This window comes from Arachis stenosperma, chromosome 6 (assembly GCF_014773155.1).
Source record: "Arachis stenosperma cultivar V10309 chromosome 6, arast.V10309.gnm1.PFL2, whole genome shotgun sequence".
Taxonomy (NCBI): domain Eukaryota; kingdom Viridiplantae; phylum Streptophyta; class Magnoliopsida; order Fabales; family Fabaceae; genus Arachis; species Arachis stenosperma.
In genome coordinates, this window is record NC_080382.1 from 40,660,892 (window position 1) to 40,672,439 (window position 11,548).

At 41.9% G+C, this 11,548-nt stretch overlaps 1 non-coding gene across 1 annotated transcript; it reads left to right on the plus strand.

Annotated features, from left to right (window-relative positions):
- The first annotated feature begins 10,530 nt into the window (after positions 1 to 10,530).
- LOC130937839 (small nucleolar RNA R71) lies at positions 10,531 to 10,638 on the plus strand. The gene has a single exon (XR_009069034.1). It is a non-coding gene; the product is annotated as a small nucleolar RNA R71 (small nucleolar RNA).
- The last annotated feature ends 910 nt before the right edge of the window (positions 10,639 to 11,548 follow it).

Genomic DNA, 11,548 nt, shown 5'->3' on the forward strand with positions numbered 1-11,548 from the left:
CTTCTTGGTCTTGATTGCTCTTCCAATCCCAGTTGTCGGTGTAACTCTAAGGAATACATGTTCTCCCACTTCAAACTCTAAGGGTTTCCTTCTCTAATCCGCATAACTCTTCTGTCGACTTTGGGCAGTTAAAATCCTTGCACGAATCTTCTTAATGTTCTCAGTAGTCTCTGCTATCAAATCTGGACCCAAAACACTTACTTCTCCAAATTCATACCAACAAAGTGGAGACTGACACTTTCGTCCATATAAAGCCTCATACGGAGCCATCCCAATGCTTGCATGAAAGCTGTTGTTATATGCGAACTCCACCAATGGCATGTAACGATCCCAACTCCCGGGTTGATCCAACACACATGCTCTCAACATATCTTCCAACGTTTGAATAGTCCTTTCCGATTGTCCATCTGTTTATGGATGATACGCCGTACTAAGACATAGCTTCGTACCGGAAGCTCTTTGGAAAGCTCCCCAAAACCTTGATGTGAATCGGGGATCACGGTCTGATACTGTGCTTGATGGCACACCATGCAACCTCACTATCTCCTTGATGTATAATCTTGCCAACTCTTCCATAGAACAGTTTAGTCGGATAGGCAGAAAATGAGCAGATTTGGTTAAGCGATCTACGATCACCCAAATCGCATCAAACCCCGACCTAGTCCTCGGTAAACCGGTCACAAAATCCATAGAAATTCCTTCCCACTTCCACTGAGGAATCTCAAGTGGTTGTAGCATTCCTGATGGTTTTTGATGCTCTATCTTCACTTTCTGGCAGGTCAAACATTTGGATACCACTGTAGCTACGTCACCCTTCATCCCCGGCCACCAGAACATCTTCTTCAAGTCATAATACATCTTCGTGCTCGCGGGATGAATAGAAAACCCACTGTTGTGAGCCTCCAACAGCAAGTTTTGCCTCAAGCTCCCAACATCTGGTATGCAAATTCTTCCCTTGTATCTCCATAACCCTTCATCATCCTTAGTGAATTCTTCGCGTCTCTTATCACCAACTGGTTGAAACAATTGCTGAAACTTCTGCTCATCTTGCTGAGCCCTTTGTATTTCTGATTTAAACGTGCTTGAAATCTGTAACTGGTTCAAACAAGCTCTTCCGGCAACTTCACTAATATCCAGCTTAAGATCTACAAACTTATCCACTAGTTCTTCTTTGATTCTCATCCAAGCAATTGTTAAAGATTTCCGACTCAAAGCGTCTGCTACCACGTTCGCCTTTCCAGGGTGATAACTCAACTCGAAATCATAATCTTTAAGCAACTCCATCCACCTTCTCTGGCGCATATTTAGCTCTTTCTGATCAAAGATATACTTGAGACTCTTATGATCAGAAAAGACGCTAAACCTTACTCCGTATAAGTGGTGTCTCCAAATCTTCAATGCAAACACAATCGCCGCTAATTCCAAGTCATGAGTGGGGTAATTCACCTCATGCGGTCTTAGCTGACGCGATGCGTAAGCCACCACATTCCGGTGTTGCATCAACACGCAACCCAAACCCTTCAAAGAAGCATCACAATATACCTCAAACGGTTCATGCGGTTCCGGTAGGATTAGAACAGGTGCTGAAGTTAATCTCTGCTTTAACGTCTGAAAACTTTCTTCGCACTCCGACGTCCACATGAACGGCACTTCTTTCCTTGTCAACTTTGTCATTAGTAGCGCAATCCGGGAAAATCCTTCGATAAATCTCCGATAATATCCGGCTAAACCCATAAAGCTTCTGACTTCCGTCACAGTCGTCGGTCTTTCACATTCCATCACCGCTTCTACCTTAGAAGGATCTACAACTATTCCTCCCTTACTCACCACGTGGCCTAAGAACTTTACTTCCTCCTTCCAGAACTCACACTTTGACAACTTAGCGTATAACTTCCGCTCCTTTAAGATTTGTAGTACAGTCCTCAAGTGTTCCTCATGCTCCTTTACCGTCTTAGAGTAAACTAAGATGTCATCTATGAAAACCACCACGAATTTGTCCAAAAAGGGACGAAACACTCTGTTCATGTAATCCATGAAAATAGCAGGTGCATTCGTTAACCCAAAAGACATTACCGCAAACTCGTAGTGTCCATAGCGTGTTCTAAAGGCAGTCTTAGGAATATCATCTTCCTTTACTCTTATCTGGTGGTAACCAGATCTCAAATCAATCTTGGAAAACACTCCAGCTACTTGCAATTGATCCATCAAGTCATCTATCCTTGGCAGCGGGTACTTGTTCTTCACTGTCACTTTATTTAACTGTCGGTAATCCACACACAAACGCATCCCTCCATCTTTCTTCTTCACCAATAAAACTGGCGCTCCCCACGGTGATACATTCGGTCGAATGAACCTCTTATTCAGAAGCTCTTCCAACTGAGTCTTTAGCTCTGCCAACTCTATAGGAGCCATTCTATACGGTGCAATCGATACTGGTCCGACTCCCGACACCAATTCAATCGCAAACTCAATTTCCCTTTGAGGTGGGAACTCAGGGATATCTTCCGGGAACACTTCTGGAAAATCACTAACCACCGGAATTTGATCTAAGTTCTGGGCATCGCCCAACGCATTGGCAGCCAACAGAATATAACCCTGACACTCCTCCCCACTATAATGCACCATTACAGAGTTCAGGTAATACCCTGTAGCTACCACTGCTCCATTTTCTCCTTCCGGCATAAACTGAATTGTCCGTTCAAAGCAATCCAACAAAATCCGGTTCTTCGACAACCAATCAAACCCCAAAATCATCTCCAGCCCCACCATTGGTAAACAGATCAAATCGTGTACAAAGTCTCTACCCTCAAGCTTGAAACCTACTTGTCTACAACCTGATCTAGTCATAATTGTTTGATGCGGAGTATGTACATATAGATCAAAAGGTAACTCTGATACTTTCAAGCCTAATTCCTCAACTTTAGCAAATGAAATAAACGAATGCGAAGCTCCAGTATCATATAATGCAACTGAGGATTTATCACCAATTAGACATATACCTTTCATCAAAGGATCCGCCTTGGAAGCATCCTTGGCATTCACAGCAAAGACTCGACCTTGATGCTGACTCTGACCCGCATTCTGATTCCTCGCACAAGGGCAATCCCTCGCAATGTGGCCAGGTAACCCACACTTGAAGCAACCACCTAAACCAATCTTACATGAGTCATAAGGGTGAAAACATCCACAACGATCACAAGCTAAATCCGGATAACTCTTACTTTGATTTCCTCTTCCTTTAGCATGCTGAAACTGATTCTGATTGTTCTTTCTAAAGCCCCCTTGGCCTTGAGGAGTATATCCCTCTCTTTTGAAGCTTTGTCCTCTAGGATGAAAATACTTGCCACGCCCACGACTAGAGCTCCCTCCATGAGTGTCTTTAGATGCCGCCACTGTCTTGGCATACTCCTCCACTACCCTTGCTTTGTTCACCAAGTCGGAGAAGACACGGATCTCCATAGGAGCCACAGCAGTCATAATGTTGTCCTTCAAGCCCCTTTGGTACTTAATACACCTCCAACTCTCGAAAGTCTCCGGGTCACCCTGACATACCCGAGAAAACCTACAAAGCTCTTCGAACTTGTTGGTGTACTCTGCCACAGACATGGAACCTTGCTTCAGCTGCATTAGCTCCATCTCTTTTGCTTCCCTTGCAGACCCAGGAAAGTATTTCTTGTAGAAAGTCGTTTGGAACACCTCCCATGGAATGTCGGTGTTCTGAAGCTGTAGCAAACGACACTCAGCTTGCCACCAGGGTTGGGCCTCTCCCGCTAGCTGATAAGCGGCAAACTCTACATATTGATTGAGAGGAACATGCTGCGCCTGTAAAGCACGCTCTATAGCCTGGAACCAGTGGTCTGCTTCAATAGAATCTGTGGATCCTCAGAAAGTTGGCGGATTAACCTTGAGGAACGTCGCCAAGGTCATCGGAACTCCTCCTGTGTTATCGCCATTACCCTCAGCATTATCATTGGTATTCCCTTCGCCATTCCCATTTCCGTTGCCATTCCCAGTCGGTTGGCCCAATCTCTGCACTGCTTGCAGAGTCGCAGCAGCATTAGCTTCCATGGTGTTAGCGAGATTGCCATCGCCGCCATGAATTCGGCGTGATTGTCAGCTGGTTGCTCATTCCTACTTCCCCGTGTATGCATTCGACCTCGCCCACGAGTAGCCATGTAGGATTCCTCTCCACACCAAACAATAGATATCAAGGTGATCAGTCTCAATATCAAAAGTCTAGTGCTTCAATTAACCCAAACAGGCACTCACAAACAAGCATGCTATGCATATATCAAATAGATAACCTAATAGCATCAAAGAAAAGACACACAGAGTATGCAATGAAGCACAATCGGTCCATCCCTCAGGCTCACGAGGACGAACCGCTCTGATACCACTAAATGTAACACCCTAATTAGCCTAAGCCTTACCTCGCGTCGTAAAGCCAAGGTTAATCAGAGATTACGACAGTTCTAAACTCATACATAATATATATATATATATATATATATATATATATATATATATAGAAAGAATAGCATAATCTAAAAGCCCGATGAAAGATATAGCTCAAAAATAGAATTTCGAAGCATAAACGTACTAACGGAGCTACTAGCTTAAGGCATAAGAAACAGATAAGATATAACAATAGATAAGTATATAATATCATAGGGAACTAGCCACGACTCACGGAGTTTAAGTCGGCTAGCCATATACTGATATACAAAACCATACAGTGAAAACAGCTTATACAAGTTTTGTTCTCTCAAATACATGCCTCTAGGCAAAACAAAATACAAAAGGAGAGATGTATAAACAAAATAAACCAAAAAGCACTCCAAAATGATCCAAGATTCTCCGCTCCTGTCACCAACCAAAGCAACTCACCGAGGTGGGTTGCGACCTGCATCTGAAAACACAACAACAATATGGTATGAGAACCGGCGGTTCTCAGTATGGTAACAGTTCCCCGTGATATAGGATATAAGACCCCGGGATGCCAAAGGCAATCCTAAGCTTCATATCCATAACAAGATTCAACTTAAAGCATTCTAAAACATTTAAGCATAATATACCAACTTGACTTAAATAAACCAGGTTATCTATCTTAAGGGATTTCTATTCTAACTAAACACGGCTGTCCCACAGCCTTCACCAACCGATCCTCCATGCGATCCCATCGCCACCGCCTTCCGAACCTCCTCAATCCCAGCAGAAAACACAGATAATGTTCAAAGCAAGTAAAGCACAAGTAGTAGCATATATGGCAATTAATTCAGATAGCAAGTAAGCATGTTATTTAATTAGGCAAACCATTACAAGTAGACAAAGCATATAAGCAGATAGGAAATGCATATGATGAATGCCTGCCCTACTGGCTGTGATATCACATTGTCGGTTCAACTGCCAACCCGACACATCTCCATGGAGACATCGCCCTTTGGATTTCTCATATGGGAACCGCTGAGATATAGTGCCCGGATCACTGTCCAGGTACCGGCGCCTGCTCGCTGATGAGCGGATAATTTGTACGCTTTTTGGCATTATTTTTAGTATATTTTTAGTACGTTTTAGTTAGTTTTTAGTATATTTTTATTAGTTTTTAGTTAAAATTCACTTTTCTGGACTTTACTATGAGTTTGTGTGTTTTTCCGTGATTTCAGGTATTTTCTGGCTGAAATTGAGGGATCTGAGCAAAAATCTGATTCAGAGACTGAAATGGACTGCAGTCCTTTTAGTCTCTGAATCAGATTTTTGCTCAGATCCCTCAATTTCAGCCAGAAAATACCTGAAATCACAGAAAAACACACAAACTCATAGTAAAGTCTAGAAAAGTGAATTTTAACTAAAAAGTAATAAAAATATACTAAAAACTAACTAAAACATACTAAAAACATACTAAAAACAATGCCAAAAAGCGTACAAATTATCCACTCATCACAACACCAAACTTAAATTGTTGCTTGTCCCCAAGCAACTGTAAATCAAATAAGATAAAGAGAAGAGAATATGCAATGAACTCCAAAAACATCTATGAAGATCAGTATTAATTAGATGAGCGGGGCTTTAGCTTTTTGCCTCTGAATAGTTTTGGCATCTCACTTTATCCTTTGAAATTCAGAATGATTGGCTTCTTTAGGAACTCAGAATCCAGATAGTGTTATTGATTCTCCTAGTTAATTATGATGACTCTTGAACACAGCTACTTTATGAGTCTTGGCCGTGGCCCAAAGCACTCTGTCTTCCAGTATTACCACCGGATACATACATGCCACAGACACATAATTGGGTGAACCTTTTCAGATTGTGACTCAGCTTTGCTAGAGTCCCCAATTAGAGGTGTCCAGGGTTCTTAAGCACACTCTTTTTGCCTTGGATCACAACTTTATTTCTTTTTTTTTTCTTTTTCTCCCTTTTCTTTTTTTTGTTTTTTTTCGCTTCTCTTTTTTTTTTGTATTCACTGCTTTTTCTTGCTTCAAGAATCATTTTTATGATTTTTCAGATCCTCAGTAACATGTCTCCTTTTTCATCATTCTTTCAAGAGCCAACAATTTTAACATTCATGAACAACAAATTCAAAAGACATATGCACTGTTCAAGCATACATTCAGAAAACAAAAGTATTGCTACCACAAATTCATGTAATTCTTCTCTTTTTCAATTAAGAACATTTTTTATTCAAGAAAGGTGATGGATTCATAGGACATTCATAACTTTAAGGCATAGACACTAAGACACTAATGATCATGAGACACAAACATAGATAAACATAAGCATAAAAAATTCGAAAAACAGGAAAATAAAGAACAAGGAGATTAAAGAACGGGTCCACCTTAGTGATGGCGGCTTGTTCTTCCTCTTGAAGATCTTATGGAGTGCTTGAGCTCCTCAATGTCTCTTCCTTGCCTTTGTTGCTCCTCTCTCATGATTCTTTGATCTTCTCTAATTTCATGGAGGAGGATGGAATGTTCTTGGTGCTCCACCCTTAGTTGTCCCATGTTGGAACTCAGTTCTCCTAGGGAGGTGTTGATTTGCTCCCAATAGTTTTGTGGAGGAAAGTGCATCCCTTGAGGCATCTCAGGGATTTCATGATGAGTGGGATCTCTTGTTTGCTCCATCCTTTTCTTAGTGATGGGTTTGTCCTCATCAATGGGGATGTCTCCTTCTATGTCAACTCCAACTGAATAACAGAGGTGACAAATGAGATGAGGAAAGGCTAACCTTGCCAAGGTAGAGGGCTTGTTCGCCACCTTATAGAGTTCTTGGGCTATAACCTCATGAACTTCTACTTCTTCTCCAATCATGATACTATGAATCATGATGGCCCGGTCTATAGTAACTTCGGACCGGTTGCTAGTGGGAATGATTGAGCGTTGGATAAACTCCAACCATCCCCTAGCCACGGGCTTGAGGTCATGCCTTTTCAGTTGAACCGGCTTTCCTCTTGAATCTCTCTTCCATTGGGAGCCCTCTTCACAAATGTCTGTGAGGACTTGGTCCAACCTTTGATCAAAGTTGACCCTTCTAGTGTAAGGGTGTTCATCTCCTTGCATCATGGGCAAGTTGAATGCCAACCTTACATTTTTCGGACTAAAATTTAAGTATTTCCCCCGAACCATTGTAAGCCAATTCTTTGGGTCAGGGTTCACACTTTGATTATGGTTCTTGGTGATCCATGCATTGGCATAGAACTCTTGAACCATTAAGATTCCGACTTGTTGAATGGGGTTGGTAAGAACTTCCCAACCTCTTCTTCTAATCTCATGTCGGATCTCTGGATATTCACTCTTTTTGAGTTTGAAAGGGACTTCGGGGATCACTTTCTTCAAGGTCACAACTTCATAGAAGTGGTCTTGATGCACCCTTGAGATGGATCTCTCCATCTCCCATGACTCGGAGGTGGAAGCTTTTGCCTTCCCTTTCCTCTTTCTAGAGGTTTCTCCGGCCTTAGGTGCCATAAATGGTTATGAAAAAGCAAAAAGCAATGCTTTTACCACACCAAACTTAAAAGGTTTGCTCGTCCTCGAGCAAAAGAAGAAAGAAGAGATTAGAAGAAGAAGAAATAGAGGAGATGGAGATGGCTTTGTGGTTCGGTCAAAGGGTAGAAGTAGTGTCTAGGTTGTGTGAAAATGAAGGATTGAAGATGGGTTTATAAAGGGGTGGAGAGAGGGGGAGGGTTTGGTCATGTAAGGGTGGGTTTGGGAGGGAAAGTGGTTTGAATTTTGAATGGTAAAGTAGGTGGGGTTTTATGAAGGATGGATGTGAGTGGTGAAGAGAAAGATGGGATTTGATAGGTGAAGGGTTTTTTTGGGGAAGAGGTGGTGAGGTGATTGGTGAATGGGTGAAGAAGAAGAGAGAGGGTGGTGGGGTAGGTGGGGATCCTGTGGGGTCCACAGATCCTGAGGTGCCAAGGAAAATTCAACCCTGCACCAAGTGGCGTGCAAAAATGCACCCTTTGCCAATTCTGGCGTTAAACGCCGGGCTGATGCCCATTTCTGGCGTTTAACGCCAGCTTCTTGCCCTTTTCTGGCGTTTAACGCCAGTCTGGTGCCCCTTTTCTGGCGTTAAACGCCCAGAATGGTGCCAGACTGGGCGTTAAACACCCATTTGCTACCCTTACTGGCGTTTAAACGCCAGCAAGGCCTTCCTCCAGGGTGTGCTGTTTTTCTTTCTATTTTTCATTCTGTTTCTGCTTTTTCAATTGATTTTGTGACTTCCCATGATCATCAACCTATAAAAATCATAAAATAACAAAAGAAATAGATAAAATATAGCATTGGGTTGCCTCCCAACAAGCGCTTCTTTAATGTCAGTAGCTTGACAGTGGGCTCTCAATGAGCCTCACAGATACTCAGAGCAATGTTGGAACCTCCCAACACCAAACTTAGAGTTTGAATATGGGGGTTCAATACCAAACTTAGAATTTGGTTGTGGCCTCCCAACACCAAACTTAGAGTTTGACTGTGGGGGCTCTGTTTGACTCTGTTTTGAGAGAAGCTCTTCATGCTTCCTCTCCATGGTGACAGAGGGATATCCTTGAGCCTTAAACACAAGGGATTCTTCATTCACTTGAATGATCAATTCTCCTCTGTCAACATCAATCACAGACTTTGTTGTGGCTAGGAAGGGTCTGCCAAGGATGATGGATTCATCTATGCACTTCCCAGTCTCTAGGACTACGAAATCAGCAGGGATGTAATGGTCTTCAATCTTTACCAGAACATCCTCTACAAGTCCATAAGCTTGTTTTCTTGAATTGTCTGCCATCTCTAGTGAGATTCTTGCAGCTTGCATTTCAAAGATCCCTGGCTTCTTCATTACAGAGAGAGGCATGAGGTTTACACTTGACCCTAAGTCACACAGAGCCTTTTTAAAGGTCATGGTGCCTATGGTACAAGGTATTGAAAACTTCCCAGGATCTTGTCTCTTTTGAGATAATCTCTGCCTAGACAAGTCATCCAATTCTTTGGTGAGCAAAGGAGGTTCGTTCTCCCAAGTCTCATTACCAAATAACTTGTCATTTAGCTTCATGATTGCTCTAAGGTATTTAGCAACTTGCTCTTCAGTGACATACTCATCCTCTTCAGAGGAAAAATACTCATCAGAGCTCATGAATGGCAGAAGTAAATCCAATGGAACCTCTATGGTCTTAGTGTGAGCCTCAGATTCCCATGGTTCCTCATTAGGGAACTCATTGGAGGCCAGTGGACGTCCATTGAGGTCTTCCTCAGTGGCGTTCACTGCCTCTTCATCCTCTCCAAGATTGGCCATATTGATGGCCTTGCACTCTCCTTTTGGATTTTCTTCTGTATTGCTTGGAAGAGTACTAGGAGGGAGTTCAGTAATTTTCTTGCTCAGCTGTCCCACTTGTGCCTCCAAATTCCTAATGGAGGACCTTATTTTAGTCATGAAACTTTGAGTGGTTTTGATTAGATCAGAGACCATGGTTGCTAAGTTAGAGTGGCTCTGCTTAGAATTCTCTGTCTGTTACTAAGAAGTTGATGGAAAAGGCTTGCCATTGCTAAACCTGTTTCTTCCACCATTATTGTTGTTGAAACCTTGTTGAGGTCTCTGTTGATCCTTCCATGAGAGATTTGGATGATTTCTCCATGAAGAATTATAGGTGTTTCCATAGGGTTCTCCCATGTAATTCACCTCTTCCATTGAAGGATTTTCAGGATCATAAGCTTCTTCTTCAGATGAAGCATCCTTAGTACTGCCTGGTGCAGCATGCATTCCAGACAGACTTTGAGAAATCAAATTGACTTGCTGAGTCAGTATTTTGTTCTGAGCCAATATGGCATTCAGAGTAACAATCTCAAGAACTCCTTTCTTCTGATTTGTCCCATTGTTCACAGGATTCCTTTCAGAAGTGTACATGAATCGGTTATTTGCAACCATTTCAATTATTTCTTGAGCTCCTGTAGGCGTCTTCTTCAGATGAAGAGATCCTCCAGCAGAGCTATCCAAAGACATCTTGGATAGTTCAGAGAGACCATCATAGAAAATACCTATGATGCTCCATTCAGAAAGCATGTCAGAAGGACATTTTCTGATTAATTGTTTGTATCTTTCCCAAGCTTCATAGAGGGATTCTCCTTCCTTCTGTCTGAAGGTTTGGACTTCCACTCTAAGCTTACTCAATTTTTGAGGTGGAAAGAACTTTGCCAAGAAGGCGTTGACTAGCTTTTCCCAAGAGTTCAGGCTTTCTTTAGGTTGTGAGTCTAACCATATCCTAACTTTGTCTCTTACAGCAAAATGGAATAGCATAAGTCTGTAGACCTCAGGGTCAACCCCATTAGTCTTGACAGTGTCACAGATTTGCAAGAATTTAGCTAAAAACTGATGAGGATCTTCCAATGGAAGTCCATGGAACTTGCAACTCTGTTGCATTAGAGAAACTGATTAAGGCTTAAGCTCAAAGTTGTTTGCTCCAATGGCAGGGATAGAGATGCTTCTCCCATAGAAGTCGGGAGTAGGTGCAGTAAAGTCACCCAGCACCTTCCTTGCATTATTGGCATTGTTGTTGTTTTTGGCTGCCATGGGTTCTTCTTCTTTGAAGATTTCTTTTAGATCCTCTACAGAGAGTTATGCCTTAGCTTCTCTTAGCTTTCGCTTCAAGGTCCTTTCAGGTTCAGGGTCAGCCTCAACAAGAATGCTTTTGTCTTTGCTCCTGCTCATATGAAAGAGAAGAGAACAAGAAAGTATGGAATCCTCTATGTCACAGTATAGAGATTCCTTGAGGTGTCAGAGGAACAGAAAAATAGAAGGAATAGGGAGAAGAATTCGAACTTAATGAGATAGAGTTCGAATTGTGCATTGAGGAGGAGTGTTACTCCATAAATAGAAGGATGCGAGAAGAGGGGAAGAAATTTTCAAAAATTAAGAAAAACATTTTAAAAACATTTTGAAGAATTGATTGATAATTTTCAAAAACTAAAAGTGGGAAAGAAATCAAGTGATTTTTGAAAAAGATTTTGAAATTAGAAATCAAAAAGATATGATTGAAAACTATTTTGAAAAAGATGTGATTAAAAAGATATGATTA